Consider the following 19,510-nt stretch of genomic DNA (forward strand, 5'->3'; position numbering starts at 1 on the left):
CTATGCACATTTTAGAATGTTTTTCTGGGAATTTCAGTCTTGAAAATTTTTCCACTCATGGTGGGAATCTTCTAGAATATTTTGTAGCGCTGAGTCTAAACAATTCCCAGGTGAAAAGGAAACTTGGCTTAACTTGAAAAATTAATCCTAGTCATCAAAAGCAAGGATGTAAGTCAATGAGATACTAAGGAAATACATATATATGAATAAATTAAGTATTCGGGACAGGAAAGCAAACTTTAAAAAATACTACTTATAACAATGAGATACTTTCCCCATACTCCACAGACACTGTCAATTTCCTCATCAATAAATGTCAAAGGTCAAAAACACCCATATCTTGGAAAACCATGGCATTTGAATGCTAAACAAGAGGACCCATAATTGAGGAAATAATAAATCATGTGAATATTTATCTTTGGATATTATTATATCAACCAAACTAACTTTTTTTTGCACAATAAATGCTCGTATCCTCGCTGTAAACAAAAAATTGAACATTATAGTAAAAGTCCCCCAGCACACACACTTTGATCCCTCTTCTGAATAAAATTATTAGGATAAGACACATCCTTCTAAACATCTTTATATGTAGGACTCAAATCGTGATGCCTGGACCAGCAGCAGCAGCATCACCTGGGAACTTGCTAGAAATGCAAATTCTTGAGTTTCAACCCAGATCTTATGAATCAGAAACGTTGGGAGTAGCACCCAGGGCTGTTCTGAATAGGCCCTTCAGTGACACAAGATGTTCAGTCAAGTTTGAGAAGGGGCCCAGCTCCCCATTGTCCAGGAAATTAACAGTGCACCTGGGCTCTTGTCCTCTAGGCCTCGGCCATGTATCCTTCTCTCTCTCTCTCTTTTTTTTTTTTAATGTTTATTTTGAGAGAGAGAGCATGCACTTGCGAGTGAATCGAAGTGAGGGAGGGGGGAGGAGGGAAGGGTGGGAGAGGGTGAGAGAGAGAGAGAGAGAGAGAGAGAGAGAGAAGAGAGAGAGAGAAAATGAGCAGAGGAGGGGCAGAGAGAGGGAGAGAGAGAATCCCAAGTAGGTTCCACACTGCCAGCGCAGACCCCTTTCTCGAGGCTGCATCTCACGAACCATGAGATCATGGCCTGAGCAGATATCAAAAGTCAGGGTTTCCACCGACTGAGACCCCCAGGAGCCTCTCATGTAACCTTCTAGCCTCCCCTTGCCTAAGCGAGCCATCTTACCTTTACAGCCCAAGTGTACACATCCGCAGCCCCTAGTTCTGGCCCCACTATCTTCCTCTTTCAAGGCAGGTCCCTAAATGCTCAGGCTCTGAGCACACACGCAAGCGCCTTAGCAGCGCCCAAAGGCAGGACCGGCACTGCCTCGAGGGCAGTGGGTGGCAAGAAGCCAGCGGAGGAGAGTTTGGGGCAGGCAGGCAGGACAGCCCGCCAGCAGCCGGAATCGCTGTGCTCCTCCAATCGGAAGCGAGCAAATGAGGGGTCCAATGAGATCCTCGCATGCGCAAGAGAGGGTGTTCCTGTGGCCAGCAAGTGGCTGAGCCCTGGGGTCTGTGCTGTGGGCAGCGGCCAAGCCAACCTTGGGGACCTCCACCTGCACCAACCATAACTAACTTTTAAATAACCTGTCTCTCTCGTCTTGAACATTCCTGACAATGTGAATCTAAAAGTAGGAACGATGCAGTAGTTCTTATTTTTTCACCTTTGGTTCTTCTTTTTAACTCCACGTAAATAGGTACAAGCAAGAATTGTAACTTACTCTACTAAGTACCAATAACTTCAGAACACATATTACAGATCTCAGTTAAATTAAAAGTTGAGTCGGGTAGAACACACAATCTCTCCATCGTCCTCGTTAAATTTCAGTTCAATGGGGAATGCTGCCATTTCTTCCACAGGTTTTCCTGTTACACTCTTATTTTAGGCCAATACCATCAGTACTCTGAAGCAAGTACTCTCAGATCCTAAGCAAATAGCATTATATTACCAAGAAGCAGGGTGTTTAATTGTTTCTAATTTTTCTACACAATTATTGCTTTGGTGTGAACCATCACAGATTGTTTCAAAACAGACCCCGGGTGACTACTCAGCAAAAGTCAATAGGCAAAGCAGAGGCCTAAAGTTTTCTCTTGGGGCATCTCTGCAGTAAATTGTGTTCCTTACACCAACTTCCAACTACCTAATTTTTCAAATCTTGCTGGAATAACAAGTGGCAAATTAGTGGATCTGTCACATGAATGCTATTTGCAATTTACTTGTAGTACACCCTTACTTCACATTCAGGTTTTGTCTTGATGTAATTGACTTAACAAGCAAGTATTTATCACACTTACTGCTCGAAAACATTAATTACCTTTGATCCTGCTGAACCTCACACCTACTTATTTTTAAGAAAATTTGACCAGGTTAAAAAGTTACTTAGATAATTACAACTCATTGTGTATTAGCAATTCCTCAGTATAGAATGTTGCATCCTTCGGAGTCCCACAGACCTATTCAAACGTATTCAGAAATTTGAGGCAAAATATATTTATTACTCAATAGTAAATTACAATATTCCAGAAGAAACTGAGCTGTACAATGAAAATAACTTCAATAGTTATACTTTTTAAAACTGATGAAGCTGAAGTATTTTAGAGTGCAATACCATGTGTCTGTGTTAATGTGGCCAAGGTCCTGACGGAGAGATGCAACACATCCCTCTTTATTAAAAAATAATATTAATAATAAAATAAAGACATGTGATTTTCAGCTTCCAGGAGAATAAAGATTTTATGTCTTAGGTACAAGATTCATTGCTGATGAAAAAAAGTTAAAAGTCGTTTCAGATGTTAGAAGTGTTCTGAACACAAATCACACAGTGCATAACATTTAATTACTCCATTTAAAAATTCTCAGGATGTCCAAAATCGATTCTGTGCATATATAATTGTATGTTCAATGGAGTCGTGGTCTAAGCACATTTAACTTATGCCAAATTAATAATATGCATTTAACAAGTTAAAAAATAAGGAGGGCAGGCGATTCTCCTCACTAAAAAGAGGAGGCTTTCACACTAAAAGAGCCTACAGTCTGGGATGTTAGAAATGGGAGATGTGGCTTCGTGTCCCCTCAGTCATCACAGTTTTCATATATGTCTCTCATAACCTTAGCATCCTATCAGGCTGAGTATGAGTCTGGGGTTTCATACTATGCATTTTGAGGTTAGTGTGTCCTATCAACAAGTTAGCTAGTCATCTGTTTCTCAACTAAGGGAAGAGCAGTTTTTTAAAGACGAGAAGGAAAATATGGGTATTTCGGACTCAATGAGACAATAGTCATGTCTATCCCCCATGTAACAACTTCTTAAGGGAATTATAGTGTTATTTTGACTCTGTGCAATTTTTGTCCCTCTTGTTTATTTAAGAAGCTGATCTACATATAAAAGAAGAATCCACTGTACCTAAAACTCATTGCAGCCATCTATCATCACATGTTCATACCCAAGTTCTCTCAATAGTACCAAGAGACACTTTACCTCACTGCAAAGTAGATTATATTTGCATATTTATAACTGACATGGAAGCAGCAAATACCCATAATGCACGGCATACTCATAATGCAGCTTGATTTAAATATGTAAATACTAATAAACATGAATATTTAAATCTCAATGAAGAATTCACATGGAAGTAGAGCACATCCAGAATGTAACTTGATATTTGCCTAATATTATAACACAAACAAAAAGTTAATGCTACCAATTGGAAATGCCTAGTAAACAAGCCTATCTCCACCACACCGAAAAAGCCTGAGTAGGTCTAACCTGAGTAGCATTCTAGCCAGGAGATTCTCTAGGACTGAAGACAGTGGATAATTCCATCAGAATACTTCCTGAAAATATCAAACTTTCTTCTCTAGCATTCTTAACGCAGATGAAACCCAAATGTGGTTAAAAAACAATTCACAAATATTTACTGAGTCCCTACCATGTATAAGAAACTGTCCTGGTTACCACAGGAAATTTAAGATATTTTTGCAAGAATTCTAACTATCCACTTGGAAACAAAATCATATCCACGTGAAAAGTTATAAGTAAATTGTAGGATAGTTAGAAGTCTAAGTGCAATAATCTAAGGAAAAAGTGGTAATAGTAAACCAGAGCAGGATAGTAAACCGGGAATGATGAAGGGAGCCTTTAGAGACACTTAAGAACTAGCAAGTAACTCCAATTGAAGTGTGAGAGAGGAGTCAAAGTGGTAGATGGCGATAACATTAACCAAGGCAGAGAATACAGGAACAAGAAAAGGTTTAGGTTGGGAAAGATAACACTTTTTTTTTAACTTTGTTGTTTGGGGCTTTGTTTCTTAAAATGGAGATTGGGGGGCTTTTTAAAGGACTATTTTGTAGGAGGTTGTGGATCATCTGTCTCAAGCAAAATACAAGGTTCTACTGACCTGTATAGATGACTGTCACTGATCTGTCACAAACCCTGTTATATAGATAATTATTCAATCAGTGGAAATAAATGAAATATCCAATGAGTGTACAGACAGTATAGAGAAAGAATTGAATCTAGTGGCGTCCACATTACGAGCTCACAGCAGGAATAAAAATGGTGAGATGGGAGTAAAGAAAAACTTGTGGAATAAGGAACTGGTGAATTCAAAGAAAAGGAGAGTTTCAAGAAAAGAGGGCTCAGCCATTTCTGTCTGCTATTATGTTGAGGTCAAAGAAGATAAGAACAGAAAATATACTGGCATTTATTTTAGTAATTAGGTCACTTGTACCTTTGAGAAGATAAGAAAGGAGCAGGGGAGAAAGCCATATTTTATGCTAACAAGATGGAATTGAGGGTTAAAAAACGATGTTAGAACTCTACCAATCATCCAAACAAGAAAGGAGAGATATCAGATGGTCACAACAAGTTAAGAAATACATTTTTCAAAGTAGGGTAAAACCTTCCAGTAAGAGATGATCACAAATCCCACAGTGTCTCTTAAGAGCAGTCTGAAGCATAATTTCTTCAAACCTATTCCCCTCCTTCCAAACTCTCCCTCACACACACTATCACCCCCCACCAGAGCCATGCTTTTCTATTGGAGGCATGCCAAAGTTTGACATGTTAAGTGAATGTCACATCTGTCTCAGTACATGAAGATGGCCGAGATTCCATCTAGCCTTTCTTAGAGTTCATCTTCATGAATACATGGAAAAGCTGTTCCCGTTAATCTAAGAACAGAACGTGTGTGCTAGGATGCAAGTTCTTCTTGGTTTAGTAGAAAATGCAAACTCTAACATGGGGGCTAGTTTCATCTTGAAATGTTGTTGAAGAAACACGATACTAAATCATGTATCCAGATAGTACAGCCCCAGGCCCATCTCTGACCATGAACATTGCCTATGTAGAACTAGTCAGCAGAAACTAGTAAGTAGGAGAAAAGTGAAAGTTCAGTTCTTAACCATCATTGTGTACCTGGGATCTAACACAATACCTAGCATGGAGCTTCAGTTACTTTTTGTTAGATTGAACAACATTTTCTAAACATTTATCCATTCTAAAATTACTCTATCGAACAACTTGTGGTAGGGACAAAAACATAAGAGGAGGACACAAAAGGTTAGGGTTTCAGGCCTCCTCTGGAACTTTTTGATAAGTCTTTTATCTCTAATAGTTCTCCCACCTGTATTCCCATTCTGCCATACTTCACAGGTTTTAGAGGGGCACACATGAAAAAATACACGTGAAAGTGCTTGGTATATTTTTCTATACTATACAAATATTAAGGCACTTTTTATTGTTACTATTAATATATCATTTAATGTGATCAGATGTTGACATAAAATGTGCATTTTTTTCTGAGTTGGTTTTGCTACAAGTCTTATTTTATTCTTATTTACTCCTGTTTATCTAATCCCTGTTTGAAATCTGCTAAACTATTTGCCTATTTATCAGGGTGGCCCTAATTTGGAATACAGAGACTAATGGCATTGGAAAATTGCACTGAAAGGAGTCACCCATGTATTATGATACATCATAAATATGGATGACTAGAAAGTAAGATGCTTCGCTTAAGATGCAAATTAGCAGAGAATGAGATGCAGTGAGTTGTGCACCAGAGATTCAAATCCTGATGGAGAAGTCCCTGTAGGGTCACCGACAAAAAGCAGGTTTCTGCTGTCACTCCCCGGCGAGGCTGTAGACACTCCCTGGGCTTGTCATGCAACACTAATTGAACAGGATACCAATAGGAGAGAAAGTGTGCCAGCCCCATCCCTGAGTGCGTAGCCACCAAGTCAAGTCTAGGGAAACACTCCTTGCAAAAAGCACACAGACACAAAACTACAACCTAGCAATCCACAGCCAAGCCAATCCTAGCAGCAGAGTGACTGAGAAATGAGGAAGGCAGAAAGGGAGAAACAGAAGCTTTGCAGGAAAAGCAAACAGTCATAATGAAGATAAACGGTTCTCCAGGGAACTATCACACTCTGTAATCCAAACACTCTTCCTTGCCCTCCTATAACTTGCAAAGTTTATCCCCTAAGTCCCCCATCCTGCCACCCTCCCGGATAAGATTCAGATGATGAGATTCCTGGTGTGATATATCAGACAACAGAGGTTTGGAGTATGTTCATTCATGTAGGGATGGTAAGAGTGTATGAATATGTAACCTTGAGTATGGCCAATAGCAGTAAGAGGGAGAAAATTAAAAGTCAAAGAGAAAGAAGATCAGCATGTAAAATACAAAGTGTCTGCTAGAAAAGTCCTTAATACAGGCAGAAAGTAACCAGAAGCATAGATTAGTTGGTATGTACTTGAATTACCTACTTTTTGGTGCTCTGTTAGTCCCCAAACCTTCTCTCTACTGCCTGTGTTTTGAATCTCTTCTCAGAACTGACGTTATAATCCAAATATGTCATGTTCTTTGTGGCATTAGTGGGAGAAGAAAAGACCAAGGGAAAGAGGATATATGAGAAAATAAAAATGGGAACAGAAAGTAAGAAGGAATATGAGTGAATAAAAAAACCAGGGTTCCATTGTCATGATTCCAGTCACCTAAGCACCTTTCACCAATTCTAAAATATATGCAAGGCCACATTCATCAGAGCCACAGCCTCGGGAACACCAGACTGGGAAACGTGCCTCTCTCAAGTCTGTCTTAAATGACCATCTTCCCAGAAACATCATCTGTTAAACTGAACTGCAAATTTCTCAAAAGCAGGTCACTGATCTTTTCTGCTTCTGGTCACAAGACGAAGTCTTAATAGGAACTGCCTCTCTCCAAACACAGGAACTTGGGATTTTAAAAAGCCAAGAAAGGAAGATAAACAAAAACACATTTAGAGCTTCTGTTCACTTAGTGAATCATATTTCACAAACAACTTGAGTATCCATTTAATAAAGGAAAAAATTACTATCAAGAAAATTTGTAATTTACCCAAATCATATTTAACACAAATAAATTCAAAGCATTTCAAATCCAATAGCCAAATAATTCTTTTAAATACATGAATGGATATATCAAATGATATTTATCCATTAAGAGATCTTTATTGAGACTCAGCTATAACGAGCTTCAGTAAATCAGTCTTGCCATCAAGGACGCCATCTTTAATAACTATAACCTGGGCATGGGGGTAGGTTGTGGGGGGGGTCCCTATTAAGCCAAGATACCCGCTATAACATCATATGCAATATGACTCAGAGTCTATAACAACATGGGGAAGAAGTGGCAAGCCACAGAGCAAAATAACTTGAGTGTGATCCCCATGTGAGGAGCTATCAACCACAGCTACAGATCATATATCAAAGAAGGACAAATGGTAAAAATAATAACTAACATTTATTGAGCTCTCACTATTTGTCAGGCACTACATATTATCTTTTAATTCTTACTATAATATCATGAGATAAGCATTATAATTAAGCAACTGAGCTCAAAGAAATTAATTTGCTCAAGGCCATACAGTGAATAACTGGGCAGATTTTGAACCCAGAAACTTGACATCAGAGCTTCTACTTACCCCGATGTCAGAGCCACAGGCTCATCCTCAACCCTGACCCTCTATGCACTTCTATCATCTACTCTTCTACATGGATCTCTCATTCTTTCTCCCGAGTGTCCTTCCTTCTCTGAGACTACTTTTGTCTCCATTAATTTCTCCCTCTTTTTTTAACATTTCTCTTTTCTATCCTTCTTTTTCCTTCTCCTCCTCCTCTTCCTCCTCTTCCTCTATCCCTCTCTTGTTCTCTAAATCAAATTAAATACGGCATTCAAATAAGTTCTTAAAATGATGACTATTTTATATCCCATGGGTTTTTTTAAATTTTTTATTTATTTACTTTGAGAGAGAGAGAGTGAGCAAGCCTGAGCAGGGGAGGGGCAGAGAGGGAGAGAGAGTCCCGACAAGGCTCCATGCTGTCAGCACACAGCCCAGTGCAGAGCTCAATCCCACAACCCTGAGATCATGACCTGAGCCAAAATCAAGAGTCAGACACTTAACCAACTGAGCCACCCAGGGGCCCCATATATCCCATACTTTTAATTCAAAATGCATATTGGCAGTACAGCAAAAGGAGGTACCCTTTTATATTTCTAGGTTCCTTCCTCCCAAAAGAAAATGTTAAAAATAAGTAGCTTTCTACTTCTTTGTGGCCCTTGGATGATCTGTTTCTTTTTTTTTTTTTTTTTTTTAATTTTTTTTTTCAACGTTTATTTATTTTTTTTTTTGGGGGACAGAGAGAGACAGAGCATGAACGGGGGAGGGGCAGAGAGAGAGGGAGACACAGAATCGGAAACAGGCTCCAGGCTCTGAGCCATCAGCCCAGAGCCTGACGCGGGGCTCGAACTCACGGACCGCGAGATCGTGACCTGGCTGAAGTCGGACGCTTAACCGACTGCGCCACCCAGGCGCCCCATGGATGATCTGTTTCTTGAATCAAGACTTACTTACATCAAAAGGTTTCACACTATCTACCATTGATGCTGTACAGTGAATTGTGCCCTTCCCAAAATATGTATGTTGAAGCACTGGACCCCATGTGACTGTATTGGAAGTAGGGTTTTAGGAGTGATTACGGTTAAAGGAAGTCATAAGGGTAGAGCCTTGATCCCACAGAACTAGTGTCTTTGTAAAAGAAGAAGACATATCACAGATCACTCTCTTTGCACCACATAAGGACATTGGGAGAAGAAGGTGGCTGCCTGCAAGCCAGGAAGGGAGCTCTCACTAGGAACCAAATCAACTGGCACCTTGGTCCTGGACTTCCCAGAACGTAGAACTGTGAGAAATAATTTTTTTGTTGCTTAAGCTACCCAATCTATGGTATTTGTTATGGCAGCCTAAGCTACTACAATTGGTCTTAAAAATATGGTTTTCGGGGCGCCTGGGTGGCGCAGTCGGTTAAGCGTCCGACTTCAGCCAGGTCACGATCTCGCGGTCTGTGGGTTCGAGCCCCACATCAGGCTCTGGGCTGATGGCTCAGAGCCTGGAGCCTGTTTCCGATTCTGTGTCTCCCTCTCTCTCTGCCCCTCCCCCATTCATGCTCTGTCTCTCTCTGTCCCAAAAATAAATAAACGTTGAAAAAAAAATTTTTTTTTAAAATATGGCTTTCTTTATGCAAAAATTTCATAGTTTAAATTGTTAACACTATGATTTCAATATGGGTATTCACCTCATTAGTAAACAGCTTTGAACTTACTGAGCCTTGGTTAAGATGTTTCTTGGACAAAGAAGAAATATATTCCTAAAATGTTTATAAAACATCGATTGTTTAAATCACATCCAAGATTTCCTGGGCCATTTAGGATAGAAAAATATTTCCTCAAAACCCAAGAGATTTTGACAGATGTAACCTTGATCCTTCCTAGAAAGAAAGAAAGAAAGAAAGAAAGAAAGAAAGAAAGAAAGAAAAAAGAAAGAAAGAAAGAAAGAAAGAAAGAAGAAAGGAAGGGGAGGCCCCTATATTGATATACGTGAGTATGAAATTTGGTGACATGTTGTTGTGTTATTTTATTCAATATCCAATAGATGACTCTGCTACCAATTCCATCCATATATTATAAAAGAAAAATAAACCATTCATCCAACTATCAGGTCCAGAAACTGGAAACAACCTAACACAAGAAAAATACTTTTTCAAAGTCTCTTTCTTCTCCATGCTAACAGCAGTGTGAGTACTATTGCTATGCAGCAGTCACTTGAGCTGTTGAAACATCAAACAATATTGAGAAAATATCAGTAATTTTCATTAGTTCTCCACCAGGAACCTTTGGCTTCACCAAAAAGGGTATATGAGTTGCTTAATGGCCAAATGGCAAAGGAAACAGTACAGAGAATACCTCCACCAACATCCCCTTCTAGGTTTCCTGAAACTTCAACAAAATACAATTTGACGGCCTCTTGGATGACCTCTGAGAGGTGGAGAGTCACTGTGAATTCCTACCTCTTCTTCCTGTGAAATAAGCTGAGAAATTTCAGAAGAGGAGGCCTTGTAGCTGAGCCTGACTCAGACATGCTTTTTCTGATTCAGCCATAGCTTTGTTTGGAAACCTGTACGTCATGGCCTTGGCGGGCCCCCAAGCTTCCTCCTATGCAGTCTGCTATTTTTCCTCTAGCTTACCCAGAATAGCTGGGCAGAGATTTAGTACAGTTGGTATGCGGTGTTTATAGGCCAAAGTGTTGTCAAGTTTCTTTCTGTGGGCAAGCAGAGGTTCTTGAAGACTGGCAAGAACAAAAGGAAAGGTGCTTCTGGCCTTCTGGTTTTGTTTCCTGGAAGAATTAGAGATCCACTTTCCCTCTTCCAAACAACCCCAGGATTAGAAGAACTTTACCATGTTTAACCTCCTTCTTTATCTTCTTTATTCTCTGAAAAGTTGTTACCCATTTATGAAACCCAAGTGCTTGGGATTATGGTATATCATCAGTCATATATTTAAACATATTTATTACCTAGGATCCTGCACAGGCAAGATAGGTATAGAAATCTCCTTTTGGAGACTTTTCTGGTATATTATTTCTAAGTATTCTATTTTAAAATGCCAAGTCCAATATTTGGGAACAGAAATGCAAGGATTAAAGAAAATAGGTCCTATCCTAAGAAGAAAAGAAGAAATAGATTTGCTAACTTTTAACTATTCGATCCAGAAGCCTTGTTTCTTTCCCCTTACAATATTTACACCTTCACTTCCCAGTCTTACAAAAATGGACACCCCAATTCTACACTTCAATCTCCTCTTTTCTGCTCAGTGTAGTTCAATAAAATGGAAGATGGTCCAGATCTTTCTCATCTGTCATATTCCCTTGGGTAAATTGATATTCCTTTTGCAATTTCCTAGTCACACCATTGCTGTTCCATTAGGCCATGGTACAAATTAAGATTCATGTTGGTGACTTGATTCAGGTTTTACTCTTTGAATGCCCAATTATAGATCAAGCATATGTCTCTGCCATGGAGAAAAAAAAGTCAGGAACAAAATCACAGATTACACTCAGGAAATCTTCCCACGTAGAATCCCTGACTTCTTCCTGCAGCCACAAGAAAAGCCACTCATGGCTCTCAGCTGCTATTTCTCCTGGCTAAGGCAGGATTATGAACCTTGGATGCCCTATGTACTCTTAAGGTCCCCTACTCCTAACCCCAATGCATCATTAAAAGTAAAACCCATACCAAACCATGAATGATTATATTATAGTTTTCAAAATTACACCAAACTCCTATGTATGCAAACACAAAATTACATTCTGCTTACATCTACTAATGTGTATTATGTATCTGTGTTTGCTTTGCTGGGCTCTTAAGTGCTGGGGTCTCGAGCATGACCGGGTAATGCAGCCATGCTTGAGACTCCTGGCTTGGGTGCTTCTTTCTTTACATTTGTATGAAATGACTGACCCAACCTGACACGGCTCATCCCTGTAGAGGATGTCCCATGGAAACGGAGAAAAATATCAGAGAGGATCAAATACCAATGTTTTGTCCAGCTGCCAATGTGAGATCTCCCTAATAATAGGTTGGAGGCACCAGGAACACTAGATGTTTACATTTATTTTAAAAACACCAACTCCGAAAAAGAGTTCTTCTTGGCTCAGTACACAAACATCTATTGTGAACCTTTCATCCCCATCACTTTTTAAGCATTACCTCATTAATCTTCAAAGCAGCTACATAAAGCAAGTAGAACTATTTGCTCTGCAATTTTCAATGTCCCACTTAAAATGGATAGGAGAGTGTGCAGTGACAACACTACCAAGGTAGGCTCCCAACAGTACAGACCACCATACAGAGAGATGGAACCGCACATGGAGCTTCACCTTCCCAAGTCTTTGCATCCATTTCCAACTCCCCAGAATACTTCCTATTTCCTTTAGGACTGTATCCCATCTATAGGAGCTTCCCATCATAGCCTTGCCCCTAAGCTCCCATTCAAATATGCCCATGTTTCTGGAATCCCCATACCTTTGCCTTTGTTCCTTCTTTTTAAGTTTATTTATTTATTTTGAGAGACAGTGTGTGTGCACACACATGTGCATGAGCAGGAAAGGGGCAGAGAGAGAGAAAGAGAGAGAATCCCGAGCAGACTCCTTGCTGACAGCAGAGAGCCTGATGCAGAGCTCGATCCCACAAAGCTACCCAGGCACCCCTCTTTGCCTTTATACTGGGCAAGACAGTTAATCTAAAAAATGTCTTTGTGTTACACAGTCAGTATGTTGTACATGTCAACCTTCTATTTATATTCTGACAGAGACCTTATGAAGATGTCTTAATACAAATATAATGAAAGGAATAATACTTTAAGCTGGAAGATCTGGTGAATATCTCCTACATGACATTAGATTCTTGTAGGTTTTACCTAATCATGGAGTCTGTGCAGTGAAAAGGTAAAGAGGGTAGATTGGAATGAATTTTAACCACCTCTCACTCTTCTTTATCATCTAAAAACTGTGTATGTGTGAGTGTGTGTGCAACTCTTTAAGGCTAATACTTTCTAGGTCTCTACTTCTGCACTCTAACCTTCATCAATATATAGGTCATCTGTGTTTTCTTTTACCTTTAGACTTTAGATATTAGTTTGCATTTTAGAAATTCCATTTATTATTAGTGGAGGAATACGTGATGCTTTGTGCTTTCATCTTTAAGAAAATTACTATCCAGGGGCATCTGGGTGGCTCAGTGAGTTGAGCGTCTGATTTCAGCTCAGGTCATGATCTCATGGTTCATGAGTTTGAGCCCCACTTCAGGCTCTGTGCTGACAGCTGAGAGCCTGAAGCCTGCTTCAGATTATGTGTTTCCAACCCCTTGCCCCTCCCCAGCTCACATTCTCTCTCTTTCTCAAAAGTAAGTAAGAATATTTTAAAAATTAAAAAAAAAGAAAACTGACTATCTAGAGCAGTTCTGGAATGATTAAAGGCATCAGAAATATTATTATATTTTTACTGTAACCATTTAGAAATATTAGCTTTGAGAGGCAAAAGAGAGTTATCTAATACTATTTATTGGTTTATGTGTGACTTCCTTCCTATTCTAAAAGAGCACTAGTTCAGTTTTATTAAATCTACTCCATACTTACTGAGATTTCTTCTTAATGGTACAATTCCATTTTAATCACCTGACCAGACACCATGGCTTGTCAAAGGCAGAATTTGGCTCCTAGTGTATTCAGAACACTTGTTGTATCCTTACTTAGATTATATCTCAGAAATTACATTAGAGGCTAACATTTAATCTACATAATGACAGTTTTGTTGACATCCCAAGTCTCTCTATGCAATTTGCATACAAAGACACTCACTAATCCAGGAGGATTCCTCCAGGGACAGTTTGAGAGATAGCAAATTTTACATTAACCTAAGAAAAAGAATCAAGTCCCCACCAAGAGTAGGCTTCTGGGAGAAATGAAATATAGCATGAAAAATAGCTTCTCATTAGCTTTTCTACTGTTTAAAATTGTACCTATAACACTTTTTCTAAGATGAAATTCTAAATTGGCTTCCATATTTATATTCAGATGAATACATACATCTCCAGTGCCCAGCACAGTGTCTGGCCTATAAAGATGCTCAGCAAAGTTTCACTGGAGAAAAAATGAGTAGACAAACACTCAAATGTCAAATATTAATAATTTTTGGACTATCCTCTATTTTATATTACCCAAACCTCAGCTTTCTTCCATTAGAGGAACCGATCAGAAGTTGGCAATAGTTTAATTATATTTGAGAAGATATACAAAATCATAAAATCTATGCTTGTAAAACACGAGCCAAAAAACATCTAACGGCCTAAGTACGGCCATTCTCAACTGCCCTTCATTTCCTTCTTAAGCGCCACTTAAATGTTCCCTTATTGCCAATTCCAGATATGTGTCTTAAATAAGTAATAAGATAATTAGCCCTGAAATATACACACTTAACAGACTAACAACAAAAATAATAGAAGACCTTGGGAAAAAAATAATGCATCCTAAAAAGAAATCATGAAAACCCAGTGGAGAGTGAAAAAAGCTGGCTACAGGGCAGGGCCAAATCAGATAAACATGTACTGCCGTCTCTATGATTTCACTTCAGCATGGAAATTTCTGGACACAGAAAGGATTGTCATGGAGATCAGAAGATCTGGGATCTGGCCTAAATGTAAAACTAACCAGCTCTGTGAGCCTCGGCATATGATAGCCTCCAGTCTGAATCGTGTTTTGTTTTGTTTTGTTTTGTTTTGTTGTTTCACTTCAGACACTGAGTAAGTATTTGACCCAACTTTCCTCATCTGTAAACATGATCATCTCAAAAGTCCTTTCTAAAACTAGCATGCAGTGATTCTAACATTTTAGATTTCAGTGGTGTGGAACAAGATACTAACTACAATTAGAAGAGGGTAAAATGTGAGGAAACTGCTTTCTGAAATTCATCTAAATACTGGATCCACCCCCAAATCAACATGAAGACTTCCTATTTTCTCTAACACTTAAATGCCTTATGCCCAAAATGTGTTATTTCACACTGAAAGTCTGAATATTTTGAATTTTAAGAAATCACATGGGCTTGGCTTCGTGTTTGTACTTGCAGTGGATCCTCACATGAGAAACAGTATTGGAAGCCCTATCACAGTCTAGAAATCAACAGGATAGATTGGGCTAGATTGTTCCCTTAACTGTAGTTCTCTCACATCCCAGGGACATGTCTACACCAGCACCCCTAAAGCAATCCAAATTGAGATCTTCAAGTAGCCCAGTTGATTCAGCTGAGTACGACTAACCAGGTGCAGCCACCACCTAGAACCAGTTGGACATGACCATTCAGTAACCATTTCTTGTGGTCCTCCTCTGTGCCTGGTACTATGTTAGGCAGTGAAGATTAGAGGCGAATATTACGTACCTTCTCCTCAAAGTTCATAGTCTAGCAGTTCATATACAGAAGTTAATAGAGAAATATAAACAATGAGATGTGTGTTAGGATGGGATAAAGACAGAATGTACAATAGTACAAATGAGAGGCATCTAACAGTCTTTGGAGGTGAGAAGAGGTGATATCTGAGATATGAAAGTCAACTGGAGTAGGATAAAGTGAAAAGACCATCAGGAAGAGTGGCCTTTCTGGTAGAACAAGAAGCCCAATGTTCGCCAGCAACAGACAATGAAGCAGTGTTTCTCTCTGCCCACCTGCAGAGTCCCACCTATGGGATCTGCTAAACATGCAGATTTCTAGGCTCTTCTGCACCCTGACTAAATCAAGAGTCTCTTGGGGATGTGGCCCAGAGATCTGATTATAAAAGTTCATCAAGTGAGTCTGATGAAAGTTGAGGTTTAAGAATCACTGCAATACCAAGTAACCTCTTCATGCATGTGGCTGCCAACATCTAAGAGCTAAAAATAGTCACATATATGTACAGGAAGATAGTCAACAACAGAGAATCATGAGTGGGTTCCCAGCCACCAGGTTGAATTTTGGAACAGATTCAAGTTATGTAAAAAAAGGGATTGTGGTCCTGGACAAATTACCAAGCCAGGATTCCACCACAGAAGAAAATGCCAGGATTTGGGGACCAGAACTAGAAGACAGAGTAGGACCAAGTTACAGGAATAAAGGGAAAGTTTAAAAGATAACTAGCTCTTAAGACCAGAGATAAACTGACAGCATGGGTGATCTCCAGAATGTTGGGCCAGGTCTGTGTCCAGGAGCCGACTGAACTCTGATGGTATAAGAAGATAGTGTCTGAGTCTGATAAATCAGGCAGACCCATACATACTCTGGGAAGAGATGACAGGGTGTGGTGTACCAGCTTATAACTTAGTATTCTAATACTATTCATTGTATTCATTGAAATTTATTATGCCCTATTTTCATTCTCAGTGCTGGTAGATACATGGCTCTCATTATTTCAACATCCATATTCTTTATAATTAAGTAGAATCTGTTCATATTCCTAACCAGACCTAAATGTCAAATTGAGGTATCCTCCAACAGGATTAGAGACCCACTTTTTTGATATTTGAGATCAATACAAGTTTGTGATTGTAATTTGGAATCACTGATCAATGCTGGACTTTCTAAAGCAAAACAATCAAAAATCCTTTTGCTGAAAGCATTTTTCTGACTTAATCTGCATTTAGAGGGTAATTAATTTCACTTGTTGTCCCTAAATGATTAGCACAGTTTCTGCAGGTCACAGGATCAGTCGAAGGAACTATGAGCAATACTGAACAAAAAGCCCAAGCTGTGTGCTGTTATACTAATGAATCCAACACTGGTATTCATGCCCTTGGTATAACAGACTGGCTGACATTCAACCACTTCCAGTACTTATGGTAATTCTAGTCAAAAGGTGTACAAAAGCCTCTTCAACCAGGTTTTTTGAATAAGAAAACAAAGTGTAATATATGGCATGGGCTCTGGAATCAGAAAAATCTGATTTAATGTCACCTTACATTAACTTGTGTAAACTTGGGCAAGTTATTTATCTCCGAGATGCTTATCTGTAAAATGACAGTATTAATACTACTTGGCTCTGTAGCTCATTGAACTGCTTTAGAGATTGAGATAACTGTATGTAAAGCATTCAGAAGAGCACATGGCCAGTTAATTGCTATCATTCTTGTCCCTATTTTAATTCAGGCCGCTTCAGCCTGCAGGTACTGTGAGATCACATCCACAGGAATCACCTGTGTTTTACTGGGACGCATCTCCTCTTGATAATACAAAGTGCTCCACAGATTTCCCCTGGAAATTCGTAAGGGAATGTTGCCTGTACTCATGACCAAGTGCCATGTACTACAGTGCGGTCTCCATCATGTTCTTCCTCTCCTGCTTGGTGCCCTGAGTAATGGCGAAGGTCCATGAGTTGATAGTACTGTCAGTGCAGCTGGTAAGAATGCTCATGTCTGAACCTACACTGTTGCTTTCTCATATTCTCAAAGCATCAGTTCACTAAAGACCCAGTGATGCCACACTCCATCACCAGGAGAAGGGTGATCAAGTACCAGCCATCCACAGCTTCTTGTGTGAACAATTTTTTCAACTAGTATGTGCAACCCCAGCCTCAACAGAGCTCAACTATGAATTTATGCATTGAGCCAACGTAACGATTTCTGAAAGAAACCCTAGGCCATCCTTCATCCTCATTCCCATTCCAAATTCCTTTCACCAATTTCCCACAAATCAATATGCCAATAAACCTATATTATAGCAGTGATCACTGGAAGACAGTATAGTTCAGTTGTTAAAAGCAAAGGATCGGAGTCAGACTGTTAAGTTTAAGGGGGAAATGACAATTCCTCTGTGCCTCAGAGGATTTTTGGGTTTTTTTTTTCAACAATAAAATTGATAAAATAATAGAGCCTAATTAACATAAAAATTTTAGGGGCCTAAATAAGATGAAATATCCAAAGTACTTTAGCATGGTGCCTAGTACATAGTATTGGCTCAATAAATGGTGGAAATAGACATTAGCTGTTATTCCATTTCTGGTAGTCACATTTTATGGACTGAATGTTTGTGTTCCCCACAAAATTAAAATTTTGAAATCTAATACCCAGTGTGATGGTATTTGGAGGTGGGCCTTTGGGAAGTAATTAGGTCACAACAATGCAGTCTTCATGAATGGGATTAGTCCCCTTATACAAAGAGGCCAGAGAGCTAGCTTGCCCTCCACCCACTACATGAGGACACAAATTGGCCATCTGCAACCTGGAAGAGGTCTCTCACTGGAACCTAATCATGCTAACACCCCATCTCCAAATTCCCAGTCCCCAAAATTATGAGAAATAAATGTTTTTCATTGAAGCCACTCAGCCTATGGCATTTTGTCGTAGCAGCCCAAATTGACTGAGACACCACAGTTTAAGACAAAAATAAGACTTCTTCCACAATCTAACAGAATCACAAATGTTTCCATTCCCATGGGTTTTTTCCCCTTTTAATATTTACTATGTGCTCAATACCTATTGAAATAAAAATCTCTGAAATTATGAGAAAATTACATGGAACTTTGTTTTTCAAAACCAATTACCAATTATATCCTAAGTAAGGTTAAAACATCAGATATGCAAAAGATGCATTCTTCATTTTACATAAACTTGCCACCCAAGCAGATTAGTTGAAAACTGTGACGCACTGATACCATTACAGTTTTATAACCATTGTTCCCTAGAATTATTTCCTTGTTGAAAAAGTGAAACACAAAAGGCATTCACATAAATACGTATTAAAGCAGCTCAACGCATACAATAACATTTATATATCACCTAATAATACAAAATGTTATTTCACTTTTGTAATCTAATTTAATCCTTACGGCAACCATGTAAGGAGAGGACAGCAGATACCGTGCCTATGTTATAAAGAAACTAACGCTCAGGGGCACCTGGGTGGCGCAGTTGGTTGAGCGTCCGACTTCAGCCAGGTCACGATCTCGCGGTCCGTGAGTTCGAGCCCCGCGTCGGGCTCTGGGCTGATGGCTCAGAGCCTGGAGCCTGCTTCTGATTCTCTGTCTCCCTCTCTCTCTGACCCTCCCCCGTTCATGCTCTGTCTCTCTCTGTCTCAAAAATAAATAAAAAAAAAAAAAAAAGAAACTAACGCTCAGAGAGAGGTAGGTAAATGATACTAGTCACACAGCTGGCTGTGGTGAAGCTAACACTTGAATCTAAGACTTTCCAAATCTTGTACCAATGCCTGTTTACTGTGACCTTGTTGGTTAAAACTAAGTGTTTGCTTTCCTTAATTTTGCTATATATGTACTTTGATATGTCAGTCCACTACCCTCCAATTCTTCCCAATTCACTTACTGGACATTTAAAAAGAATCCATTCTACCATGTATTACAGTATGATGCCAAGTATCATCAGGATTCCTTCCCCTTTCTGACCTCTTTCGAGTTGCTCACCTAGGAAAGACTGTGGACAAAGAGAATCCAGAAAGCAGTTTAGGAAGGAGTCAGGAACCATGAATCACCATCACTGAGTTCCCTTGACATGGGCTGCCCTCAGTTTTCTGAGGCTCTGGGGGACCTGTGGAAAAACATAAAACTGAAGAACTAGGCATAATTTCAGACTGT

The sequence above is a fragment of the Leopardus geoffroyi genome, chromosome A1 (genome assembly GCF_018350155.1).
Source record: "Leopardus geoffroyi isolate Oge1 chromosome A1, O.geoffroyi_Oge1_pat1.0, whole genome shotgun sequence".
NCBI lineage: Eukaryota > Metazoa > Chordata > Mammalia > Carnivora > Felidae > Leopardus > Leopardus geoffroyi.